This window comes from Rhinatrema bivittatum, chromosome 12 (assembly GCF_901001135.1).
Source record: "Rhinatrema bivittatum chromosome 12, aRhiBiv1.1, whole genome shotgun sequence".
Lineage (NCBI taxonomy): Eukaryota > Metazoa > Chordata > Amphibia > Gymnophiona > Rhinatrematidae > Rhinatrema > Rhinatrema bivittatum.
This window is the reverse complement of record NC_042626.1, coordinates 41,629,427-41,641,474: the sequence shown is the minus strand read 5'-3', so window position 1 is coordinate 41,641,474 and position 12,048 is coordinate 41,629,427. Positions and strand designations below refer to the sequence as shown.

General features: G+C 39.8%; 1 protein-coding gene across 4 annotated transcripts in view; it reads right to left on the bottom strand.

The window, feature by feature from the left end:
- The window catches only part of ETS1 (ETS proto-oncogene 1, transcription factor), a 338,616-nt gene that overhangs the window by 205,070 nt on the left and 121,498 nt on the right, over positions 1–12,048 (bottom strand). The window lies entirely within an intron of this gene.

The window sequence follows — 12,048 nt, the reverse complement described above, 5'->3', positions numbered from 1 at the left end:
GATCTAATCCTCATTTTGCCCCACTGCATGCATGGAAATGTGGTTCTACTTTTCTTAGAGAAAATGGAACTATAACTCTGTGCATGCACTGGTGCAGAACCAGGCCCTGGGTGAGCTGGCATCCAGCGGTGTAGTTTAGGGTGGGGGCTTGCGTGGGGCAGTAACCCTCTGCCCCAGGTGCTCAAATGCAAGTGCTGAACTGGGCTCCTTCTGCCCAACCCCAATATGTCCTCCCTAACACCTTGAGGTCCCCAAAACTAAGCCTGCAGGCTATGCCTACTGTGGCAAACCTAGTTTTAGAGAAAGGCTTTTGGCAAGTCCTGGGTTTTAGACTTCCATCTCACTGTATTATGGAATTTGTCCTTGCTGCTTCAATTGGAAGTCTCTCACCACAGGGACCAAATGGTGCCAGCTGTCAGAAGGCCCGCCCCAGCCTGAAGTCTTCCCTTAAGAAACCGGGTTACACAGCGTCCCTATTAAATCAGTTCTCCAAAACAACAACAACTGGCACCACCATCAAGAAGTTATTTTGCTGGATAAGGAGAGGATACTGATGGTTAAAGCCTTGGCCAAACACACGGGTCATCTGGGTTCTACCTTTTAATTTGGTGTCAGTGCGTTGTTGGTAGCAAATGAGACCCCTGGACGTGGTCTGGCAGTCATTAGGGACAGCAGGGGTGTTTGGGACATTCTCTGGGAAACCCCCACTTTGTGCATTGGATGTGTTATAAATCTTTTAACTACATCAATAAAATCAATATGTCTTTCTTTTAAGCTGGATGCAGTAATATCTGCTTTCTCTCTCACACACACACACACTACACAGGGTTTTAATGAGTATATATTTATTTATTTTTACCCCGTTATCTGCTCCTACTTCCCATGGGCAGTTTCAAGTCCCCATTCTGGCGGGAGACTGAAACCGCCTCCTTCCAGCGTCACTCCTGGGGCAGCAGTGCTTGGCTCCCGTGCAGGCTGCCTTCTCTTCCTCCTGCCTTCTTCCTGGACAGTCACTTTTTTCCTTCCTGGATGTACCCGCGCATTATTTTTACAGCAGGGAAATATCCAGTGGGCCTCTGCGGCTAAAATCGTGTTTGCTCTCGGAGAACGCGATCGTGCTCCACCCTGCTGAATTGATTTAGGCTGGCTCCTGATTGAGTACTCAATATGTTTTGACAGTACTGGAGATCATTCATAGGAGGTTTTCTCTGGCTATTTGGCTGATTTATTAATTCCTTATTGTCCAGCGAGGATGCTAATATCAGCACAGCACAGCACCTTTTAACTTTACCTGGGTCAAAGGATAACATCATTGTCTTACAGCAATAATTTTATGTTTATATTACTTCAGTTTTATGTTCCATGTTGTTTTCTTTCTAAGATGTTCTTAGTTGTTTCATAATAGCTTGTAGTTTATTATAGATTACCCGTTCATTATTCACAATATGTTCCATGTAAACCGCCTCCCCGGCGATAGCTATCCATGTTAAATGTGAACCGGAGTGATATGTATTGTACACAGGAACTTCCGGTATATAAAAACCAAAAATAAATAAATAAACAAACATTGAAATGCACAGGGCTGGTTGCCTTTAGCTATCAAGATCCTTTCTTGAAGAATGCCTTACCTGTAAAAAGCTGTAGCGAGAAGAATTGTGCTAAATTCCAAAAAGGCCATTAAGACGTGACTCTTTGAGCATGCATTTATTTAATTCTGTCAGGTATGACTTATTATATTTTAATGCTGGCAGGACTGTTTAATGAGTTGATTTTATGCTGATGCTTTTATTCTATTATGAACAGTTTTGATATTTTATGAAAGGTGTTACACAAATAATAAAAACTAAACTATGGTCTAGCAGTTCCTGCTAAATAGTACCTTTCAACAAGGATGAATTTTCTGGGTCAGTGACCATTTCCTGGAATCTTGCTACCTTCCAGTACATTTTGGCTTCAATTTGCAGGTAGTTCCTTTGTGGACGTGTGCATGGTGACTTCAGTAAATGTGGGGTGTGCTGCAGCTTACTGAACTTTTTCTGTGCGATTTCCATCAAGGTCTCATGACTTATTTTGCTGGGTAAGTCACAGGGATAATGGTATATGGAGGTCCTCCCCCCCATGCTGGGTGGGTGAGTGACATTTCCCTATGTCTAGAGCCCTCTGTCACAGGAAACAGTCAGGGCGTTGCAGGGTTAGGAGAACGCATTTCCTCAGGAAATAATGCACAGCAAACATGGAGGGGTTTGGGAATTTCTTTATTTAAACCAGGCTACCTCAAGAGGTTTTTATTTTTTATTTATTTCCCTGCAGCACAGGCAGAAATAAGAAATCAATCCCGAGTCACAAAGCCTATGGAAAAGTCTGTGCATACACCACACTCACACATCTTCTTGGGTGTCTGCGACAACTAAGCCTACTCATTTCTTTCTAATGCACCCTCTATATCTGCCAATACAATAAGAGCCTGTCCATCAATTAATCTAATCCAGGGTCCCCAGACTTTTCAATAAATGGGCTACGTAGGACATTTCAAATCACCAAGAGGATCAGGAGGGGTGGGGGTTGCGCCTCCTCGGACTTTGCTGAGCTGAGGACAGTGGAGGAGGGAGGGGGAGAAGAGAACCCCTTGGCATGGCTTCCTGAGAAGAGTTTAAGATAGGGACCAGGTATGGCCCTTTCAGGGATTTTAAATGCAGGGAAGTGGGGAGGCAAAGTTCCCAGGAGTGTGTGGCAAATAGGGGTCAGAAATAACAGTTTTCTAGATTTCTCCAGGGTTGGCAATCGTACCATACCCTCAGTAACCTTGCCCCCTGCCCGCCATGGGAAGTAGGGGGGTGGGGTGTGTGTGAGTGTGGGTTCTTCCTGTTCCTCTCCTCTAACTTCAGCTCTTGCAACATGCAAGATTAATGGTAGGAGCAAAACGTCTCCCCCGGAGACCCTAATCCACTCTGGGCCCAATTTATAAAGTTATCCAGGCATGGATATGGATATGGCTTATCCAGCTATATTACAAGGCATATTCAGCAGCACAGCTAGGTCACTGAATATTCCTGTACAAGCCACTAAGCCGGAGAAGTTATATCCAGCTAAGTTAAACCTGCTCTTTAGCAGGTATAACTTACCCAAATAACATAACTGGATCACTATTTTTCCGCAGCCCACCCACATTTTAGCCGGTTATTCAGATAGCTGGATAAGTGACTTATCCGGCTATCGAGCAGCTGCTGAATATAACCGGATATTCAGCGCTCGCTAAATAACTGGTTAAGTCTTACTGACCCGGCTATCTAGCCCTAAACATGCTTTCAAGATCAGGCTCCCTGGATCTGGATTATAATAATGAGAATTTCTGCATTTTGTACTTCCAGAGTCAGCATTCTTAGAGGATGTTGCCCATGTCCCCTCCCCACAGCTCCGAAGAGATGGTGGCTCGATTGGCAGAACCAGGAACCACCCATCCTTACCTGTGTTTTTCTGGCATCCCCTCAGAGCCCCTGGCTCAGTACTGCCAGTGTTCCCCCCCCCCCCCCCCCCAATATGAGAAAGTCTACATGACAAAGGCTCAGTGGCATCTCCAGACGTAATCCCTGCTTGGGAACGTGGTAGGCAATCTAGATCATGACCATGGTAGGAGGGTCTGCAGGTGACAGCTACTAGCTAACCCTAAGAAGAAATGACATCTTTCCCTTGCAGTGCAGGGTCGGGTTTGTGTTAGGGCCAAGGGAAGAATAGTGGGAGATGGTCAGTAAGGTTTCTCCCTACCTTGCAACAATTCACAGTGGGCCAGTGCAGCTACTCATGAATGAAGACCTTAAATGAACCAGGAGGATGCAGTGACCATAGAAAGGCATCTGAGCACTGTTGCAAACCCTCAAAATAATATTTAAAAATCTATGCAAATGACCAATAATTATTTGCTATTATTAGTGTCCATCCACTTTTGGGGGTGGAAAGTCTGTCTACCACCTTTGGTGGTTGATCTTTAGGACAATACTGAAAGAAAACATGGGGGAGAAAGGGCATTGGGGCTAATGTAATAAAACCTTTGCTAAAATCAGAGTTAGCTAATAGGATGCAAATCAAACAGGAGTTAAAAAAAAAACATTCTAAATGAAAATAATGCATTAAAATATGAGCTAACCTGAAAATTCTGCACTAATGCAAAAAGGTGCTTTCAAACAGGAGTAAAGAGGTAAGTGCTTCAGGTTGGAAGGAGGTTGACCAAAATGACCTTGCATGCAAGGCTAGCACTAGACATCCTGACTTGGGCACAATCTCATATGCAAAGCCATTTGGGTAATGCACGCCAAGTGAAATCAAAAGGTAAGCTCTCTAGGGAGGGTACCTACCGCCAAACAGTATGCACTTTGGTGTTGTGCATCCCTAATGGCTGAGGTTGCCTATTCCAGTAATACTATAGCATGGCCACCAGAAAAGTGAGTTAAGTTTTACTCTTGCTCTGATCCAGGAGTTAAAATTTCCAGCATTAAGAAAATGCACTATACGTTGCCTTCCCTTTAAAGCACCTCCCTGCATCACTGAGGAATAGCTATTGCCTTCTTTTACATGGGATCTGTATGAATCTGTGCTAATTTTAACATCGGTTCTTACTATTTGTTTAACGCACATTTTTTAGGAGTTAAAACTCCTGTTAAATACCAGAGTAAACTTACTGCAGAAAAATGCACGCTTAAAACCTCCGCTAATGTTAGGGCCTAATTTGATAAGGCATGCTAAGCTATTATCCTACTGAAGCAGGGTAAACTGAGGCATAGGATGATGAAGTGAATGACCTATATCCAAAAAACTAGTGGAAAAGCAGGATTTGAATTCATGAGTCTCAGGAACTCTCCTGGCTTAAATCTCTCACCAGCAAACCACACTTCCTGCCTAGTTTTTAGCATTACTCAAGTATCTTATACAGGGTAACTGAAGGCTTTTTCTTTGCTGACAGCCATCTGAATTCCAGCGTCATGGCTCACAGTCATAAAGTCATGCAGACAGTTGATGGCAGAGCATGGTCTAGAACTCAGAGGGCCTGGTGACTCCCAGGCTCATACTATGGTCTAACCACATTCCCAATTCTAGACTCTGCCTTGGGCCTGTCAGTCTCTGCTTAACAAAGAGATGTTAAACTAAAGCCAAAACATTAAAAGCAGTATACAAAGCATAATAAAATCATAAAACTACAAATATTAGACAACATTATGCAATGTAATACCATAAAACAAAACTACAATAAAATCTACAATATAAATAAACAAAATACAACCCAAGAATAATACACAAACCAAAATAATCAATTAAACTTTTCCTATGAAATTCTTCATTGCCAGAAAGTAAATAAACAATAATATTGATAAAAGCCTCTCTGAAAAGCCATGACTTGACCAGTGGAAGTGCCTGAGCCTCCAAGCTGCAAGTGGGGTACTCATCTGATCTCTCTCCAAAAGATATTTATCATCTGAATGGGTAAGTATAGGTGTTTGTGCAGCAGTATGTGCATGTGTCCATGCATGTAGCTGTGGTGTATTTATAATTATCAGTATTTCCATGTGAGTGATGACTAGCCTACTGTCTGAAGCATCAGTTCCTGAACAAATACATCCCAAGTTTCATAATCCATGTGCATTGTACAGTGAATGCATGTGGGGAAAAAGCAATGTAGCCAGTAAAATGATTATGATTTGATAGTGATGGAGCAGCCACATGCAAGTCTCATTTTTCCACAATGACTTTTTAATTTCCTCAGGAGTCTCATGATGTAGTTTGTCATACATTTTCTGAAAATCCAGGTACACTATATCAACTGGATCACCTTTATCCACATGTTTATTATGCCTTCAAAAAATATAGCAGATTGGTAAGGCAAGATTTCCCTTGGCTGCATGTTGGATTTGTCCCATTAAACTATGATTATCTATATGTTCAGTAATTTTGTTCTTTATAATAGTTTCAACTATTTTTCCTGGCACTGATGTCAAGCTCACAGGTCTGTAAATTCTGGCATCACCCTTTTTAAAAATTGGTGTTATACTGTTTACACCCTCCAATTTTAAGGTACCATAGTAATTATTAAAATCAACTTTTTTTTCAGTTCTTTTGGCACTCTGGGATATATACCATCTGGTCCAGGTGATTTTCTACTCTTTAGTTTGACAATTTATCCTAGTACATCTTCCAGATTCACTAAGATTTGTTGCCAGTTCCTCTTTATCATCACCTTTACATGTCATTTTGGGCATGGACATCTCCCTTACATCTTCCTTATTAAAGACCAAAGCAAATAATTAAATTTAGTCTCTTTGCTATGGTCTACTTTAGACAGTCACAAATCCAACAATAAGTCACCCAGTAATAATTTTAACCAGTTATATATGTGTACCAGTCCAGTTCTTTATTTTCTATTATTTTTTCATTATTATAATTTGTAGGACCTCCAAGTCCACAGTGTATATAAATCACACACTGTTTCTAAGTCCAACTTTATTTTATTGTATTAATTCCTCTTTAAAACTGTACCCCAACTTAGGGGATTTTCAATTTTCTCATTCAGTTTTTCTGTATTATTGGAGGTCACTATCAGAGCAGTCTTAATCAGTAACAGTCAATCACGAGAGCATAAAAATATCCCACTTATCTCAATGTTATCATTGCACTCTAAACCTCGGTTTACTTATACTAAAGTATCTAGTTTAAAAGATCAATTAGTACATTCAGACTCCACTATGAAATGTTATTCGCATGCAAGTGGCTCACACATGGCTTGCGGGGCATGTTCGGCATGCCATATTATGATGGTGACAACTACTATTTATTTTGCATCCATTCGATTTACTTTACAACTCAAACAAAACACTACATGTTTGTTAACAGGAGTCATCTATGTAATTAAATGTCCATGTGAAAAATTCTATGTGGGCAAAACCAAGCGACAATTGAAAACCAGAATTATAGAACATCGATCAAGTTTGACAACTAATCGTGTTAATGCACCTCTTGTTCTACATTGCCTTGAAAAAGATCATAAATTTGATGAGCTCAAGGTTTGTGTAATAGAACAGATTTTACCACACTGGTGAGGTGGAGTTCTCAATAAAAAATTATTACAAGCTGAACAAAAATGGATATATCGTCTTGATACAGAACACCCTAAAGTTCTGAATGTAGGTTTAGAACTAAATGTTTCTTGTCTTAATCTGGCTCTATATATATTTTTCAGCGTAACCTAGTTCTATACAAGTTTGTTTTTGCTTTGATGTCAACCATGCATCTGCAGAGAATGATGTCATTACATTGTGTTTCCTGATTGGATAGCCCCACTATTTAAACTAAACTATTTAAACTAAAATCTCATACACAGATGGTCTCTGTTCCTTGTCTGAAATGTTTTGAGACACGTTCGTCCTGATGAAAGGTTCGACCATTGCCAACCAAAGATAAGTAATATGACATTTTGTTAGATGAAACTTAGTATAATTTTTTCATACGGGAATAAGAACATAGTTCAAAGCGGCGATACAGAGATGTTGATATGGATATCACATTGAGAACATTGAATATTGATTCAATGTTCTCAATCCTCCTGATGAAGCATTTACCCGCGAAACATCGGCCGTTGTCGAGCTTGAGTTGAAAGCTCAAGTTTCTTGAGCCTGAATAGTTTGAGCTAATTTTATTTTTGGTACAAGATATGGGGTAGATTTTTTAAAAAAGCACGATTGTGTACTTTTGTTTGCGCAGCAGGCGCAAACAAAAGTACGCTGGATTTTATAAGATACGCGCATAGCCGCGCATATCCTCTAAAATCCTGGATCGTCGCGCGCAAGGCTGCTGATTTTGTGCTTGTGAATAAAGTAATCTTCATACTTTTCCAGGATATTCTCATATCTGTTCTTGTCTCCAGCGTGGAAGGCAAATGATTTAAAGATGTACTATTTATCTTCATACCATCTCACCCTCTGGGGCCAGTCAGGCCAGGATGCCGGATCAGTGCAACTGAGAAAAAAAAAGATTGAGCTTCTCAGTCTTGATGCAGTGAAGAGGATCATCACAGCCTGGGAACTGGAGCTAAGACTGTTGGACTCTCCTGAAGTTCAAACTTCTGACACCATGCTGTGCTCTAGATGGTTAAATACACAAGGTAAAACTAGGCCCCATCCTAGAGAGACTTAATCGCACCTTCTTAACAGGAAAGTGCACTTCTTTATTATTTCCCAGGATGCCCTCTATTGCCATATAATCTTTGCTAACAATTTTCTTAACAGCTTTTAAAAGAAAACCCTATCCTCTCCACATCACAATGGAGAGGCTGGATTTTTTTTTATTTTTTTTAAAGATGCTCCCTAACCTTTTGGTTCTGGGAATTGCTATAAAACTTGGTGGTAACATAAAATAGTGCCTGGGTATTGGCTGTCTTATAAGAATCAAAGTTGCAGGCAGCAAGGCTTGGTAAATGATGCACCAGTGGAAATAACAGAAGCCATCTTCATAACAGATTTTTGGCATGCTTACCTGGGGACAGATATGGAGGATAGCAATAAAAATAGGGTAAAGAGGTCAGTGAAAAAAAAAAAAAAGACATGGAAGAGAGGATGTTAATATTAAGCTACATATGGGAGTTTATATGCACATCTAAGCAAAGTGTATGAAGCTTAGCTATACAGATTGTATGGACCATTTACTATGTTTCTGGGTAAGGGCTTTGGCAGGAGTCAACATTGTGCTTACAGTCCTTAACCCAAGGTAGGTAAAGGGTCTGTGCAAGATGCCCTGGCCCTCTGGAAGTTCCTTATACTCCTTTATGTTCACATATCTGATAATTTTATCAAGGAAGAAGAGGATTAGCTGTCTCTTTAGCCAGGCAGCCGTGCTTCTCTAAAGGGTTCCTTGTAGATGCTATAGCAGAGTATCTGAAGTCTTTCAGCACTTCCAGCCTCTTTCAGGGTCCAATATAATTAAAAAAAAAAAAAAAAAGGATGTGCACTGTATTTCAGCACACATTTTCTTAATGCTCTCGCTAAAAACTTCTAATGATTACTGCTATGCAATATATTGGGAGTTAAAATAATGTGCAAACATGAAAATATGTACACAAGAAAAATGAACACCACTTATAAATCATGTTTTATGTGCACAAACCAAGATTTAGAACCATGAAACTTCATTTCTGCACATAAATCATGGTTAATGCACATAAATCATCATCACTATATTACCCATTTTTCTGCTTTGTGATTATTTTTTTGGGGGGAAGGAGGTTTTGTCTGCCCTTCCTTTCCTCAGAAAGGGGACAGAGATTGTTTAGTATCTGGATGAAAGCCTCAGTTTCTCTAGATCATTCCCCTCCTGCACGAGAAGATCCAGGCAATATTTTAGAATTAAGGAGTTTTATTTTGGTAACTGAAGGATGTTTTGAGATTTTTGGAACTTTATATTCAACCTTGTTTTTTTCTCAATTCTCAACCTGGCAGAGCTTTGGAGAAGACATGAATACCCCATATAGTACCACACTTTTGAGGACCGATGCAATAAATATGTGCAGAAAAAAGGAGCATCCGTTTTCCTAATGCGCACCCAGCCACCTCTCCTGAGCTCCCAATCCAATATTAAAATGAGGAGTCGCGCTAAAAAGGAGACGCTAGGGACAAATGTGTGTCCCTAGTGCATCTTTGGAATCAAGCACAGAGTAGAGGTGGCTATCAAGCGGGCTGTCCAGCTGGTTGGGAAAATGGAAGCTCGATCTATGAACATTCATTTTCTCTTGCATATACAGGCACAAGATATGCAGTCCAGGCTATGTATCTTGTGTATGTATTGGATGTCCATAATTTTTTTCCCCAAAGAATTAAAAATTAAAAAAAACAAAAAACTTTATTTGGTTCCTTCTACGTATTATTAGGAGGAATATCAGAATATCAGAAAGCAGGATTTTTCTTTTTTTTCAATGCGCCCTTGAGTGTGGCATACCTTTACGCAAGCCCCGGGCTGGCATAACATTTACTGCATTGGAAGGTCTCATTGGCCGCACAGCTAATTTATTGGATTATGGGGGTTAGCTAATAGCGCTTATCACATGGAAATCCGTGTAGATGAGGCTATTAGCTAAGCGAAGATTTGGACACGTGTTTTGGATGCGCTAATCCCCATTTTGGATTGGGGGTTATGGACGCGCGTCCAAAAATGCAAATCCAATCGCATGTTAGGCCGTGTGCAGCAGCTAGCGCACAGTATTGAATCGGCCCCTTGGATGGATGGATGGATAGAGGAGAAGAGTCACCAATTTGGTGCTCACCCATGGCTATAGAAGAGTGAAGGAATGGAATTTTAAATCTTTATAAGTCACTTTGATTATACTGGTATGCAAATTTTTAAAAGTCATCTGTTTCAGTGATAAAATGTGCCATTTATTATTGATGTTGATGTGCTGAATTCAAACCAGACAATTAATTGGTTACTGTTTTCATATTTAGGTTTTTACATTTTACGTCTGTCTATTGCATAGATAGTGGAGTTTAATCAAATTGTAAACTTAGGTCTTTTCGTGTTTTTATGGTTGCATAATATTTCACATGTCCTGGTTATGTAACACTTAAAAAATTAAATCAGCAAAAGGATTATAGAAATAAAATGTACTATGAAACGAAAGGCCAAAAACTATAATGTATAGATATGTACAAAGTTTAATCCTTATTCAGTGGCTACTCGCCTCTTCTTGGCTTAATTCTTTATTCATTAAATGGATCATTTCTTGTCGCTGTCCACAATAGTCTACAAGCATTGATGGGTTCCATTTGCCCAGATACCATTTTTACATTGCTGCAGTGTCCTAATGAAATTGCCCACCATGCTCATTGCTCACTGCTCTGCAGTTTGGTGGAAAAAAAAATCTGGCTGAGAATGAAAAAATAAAAAGTATCTTTACGGACATGTTGCAGCCAAGTCATTTGTATGCCTCGAGGAGGTTTTCCACCAACTCCTTGTAGGTGTCTGCCTTGTTGTCTCCAAGAAAATATGTTACAACTAAATCGAAGGCTTTCCATGCTGTCTTTTTCTTGCCAAACAATGCATGGTTCACGAATCTGAGGGCCAGCAAAGACAGATTCCTTAATCTTAGCTTCACTTAACTTGGAAATTTACCACAGAGGAACTTGAAGTTTTGCCCATGGCTTTGACAATGCTCTTCATCAGTTCCAAATTAATGTGTTCAAGTGGTAATAAAATCTTCCTTGATTCAACAAGTGCTGGATCCTGAACACTTTTCCCTCCCATGTTCCAATGATATAAACTTAATTATGATTGCATCATCCATGACTTCTAGGAATACCATAGTGCAATCCATATCGTGTATGACATGATACGAGCTTCAGATTTCATCATTCATTATTGTGCCCAAAAAGCAAGTACTGACCAAACCTAGTCAAAGATTTATTGATAGATACAGGCAAAGATGTATATTAGTCATTTCATGTTTAATCTGAGATCCTTTAATTTCTTAACTCACAATTTCCAAGTCAAAGGTCGTATATATACTGACCCAATAGCATATCTTGAAAACTAAAACCAATCAACAATTTTAAGCATCATTTTCATTTTCAGTGACCCATTGTTTGACTACATTCATTTCTGAAGCATTTTGGCTGTAAACTAGTGTCATGATACAAAGAAATGCAATCAAACACTATATAAACAGAAACTAAGCTGCTGAATAAAACAAACAAGTACTGAATTTCAGATTGTAATGCCCATGAGTCGAGAGGGGAAGGAAACACATACAGGGATAAAGGAAGTTACACTAATAAGTGATACAGGCAATATATCAGAGACTATATCATATGTGTATATAGAAAAGTAATAGAAAAAATACCAAACTATTCCTAACAAACCACTTATGTACTGAATAACAAGAAAAATAAGATAACATAACACTAAATCATAGGCTTATTTTCCTTGTCCCGGTCCCCAACAACACATAAGTGGTGCAGCCTTCATGTTGGATACAGTTTGAGGATGTCTCCCTGGGGTGCAGGGGTACAGATCTGCTTTTAG